This window comes from Dipodomys ordii, unplaced genomic scaffold, assembly GCF_000151885.1.
Source record: "Dipodomys ordii isolate 6190 unplaced genomic scaffold, Dord_2.0 Scaffold14, whole genome shotgun sequence".
NCBI classification, from domain to species: Eukaryota; Metazoa; Chordata; class Mammalia; order Rodentia; family Heteromyidae; genus Dipodomys; species Dipodomys ordii.
The window spans coordinates 1764184-1765370 of NW_012267230.1; the positions used below are offsets into that span (position 1 = coordinate 1764184).

Consider the following 1187-nt stretch of genomic DNA (forward strand, 5'->3'; position numbering starts at 1 on the left):
TCCTCCTCCTCCTCCCCCTCCTCCTCCCCTTTCACCCCCCCCGCCCTGTGCCCTTCTCTCTGCCCCTGTGTCTGTCTGTCTCTCAGGCAGGCTCTGGCTCTGTCTAGGTGACCTCTAGACTGAGGTGAGCGCGCCCCTGCCCCCCTGCCCGGGGTGGGGAGCGGCGGGTGGCAGGCGTGCACAGCTGCACCGCTTCCTGGCGTCTGTGTCCAGCGGTTGCAGGCGAGGGTTTGGAGGGAGCCCTGGCTGTGGGATCCGAGGCAGCCCGCGCTGGGCACAGGGCCGCTGACCCGTGAAGGGTTGGCACAGGAGATAAAACCGGGAGAGGCAGCCCGCGGGGGAGGGAGCTGGCCGGGCCTGGGGACCGCGTCCTCCCTCCCTGGGGACTGAACGCAGGGCTGGGCTCTGTCCTTGACCTTTTTCACCCAAGGTTAGTGCTCTAACCACTTGAAGCACAGCGTCACTGGCTTTTTGCTGCTTCAAAGAGACTTAGGGACTTTCCTACCCCAGCTGGCTTTGAACCTCGATCCTCAGATCTCAGCCTCCTGAGTAGCTAGGATGGCAGATGTGACCCGCAGACCAATGAGTCATCCTCTCTCTCCACTCAGATCTCTCACCCAGCCTGACACCTCCCCTGAGCCATTCCCTCACCCCCTCTGGGACCTCAGTGTCACCCCAGGGCTTGTCTCAGCCCAAGCCTTTATCACAGATGACAGTTAATTCACCAAATATTTACCAAGTGTCTGTGGCCCTGCACCAGGCCTGGGCCTGGAGGGCGGGGTGGCTGCTGGCATCCTGGGGGAGGGGGAGATAGACAGACAGACAGACAGAGACACAGACAGAGACAAGAGAAAGAGAATGCACTTTCCGAGCAGATAGACTTGAAGGAAGAGGAGACACGCAGGGGAGCTGAGAATGGAACATTAGAGAATGTTCCAGATGCAAGAGCAGGTGCCAGGCACTTGAGCCTGGAATCATCTGGAGAGTTGCAGAAGTGGTTCATCAAGAGGATCAAGGCAGGGTGTTGGTGGTTTTTACTGTGGGAGCAGTGAATGCCCTGGGGTGGGGGTGGGCTTTCCCTAAGCATGGCTGGACCTTGTTCACCCACACATGCAGGGATGGCCGGGGAGAAAGGGGGAGGCCAGAAATCCTGCAGGGACCAGGCTGATTTTCTTTTTTGGTTTTGG

The 1187-nt window shown here is 59.6% G+C and overlaps 1 protein-coding gene across 1 annotated transcript in view; it reads left to right on the top strand.

The window, feature by feature from the left end:
- Scnn1b (sodium channel, non voltage gated 1 beta subunit) overlaps positions 1–1187 on the top strand; it is a 23889-nt gene that overhangs the window by 2754 nt on the left and 19948 nt on the right. The gene's annotated exons all lie outside the window — the stretch shown is intronic.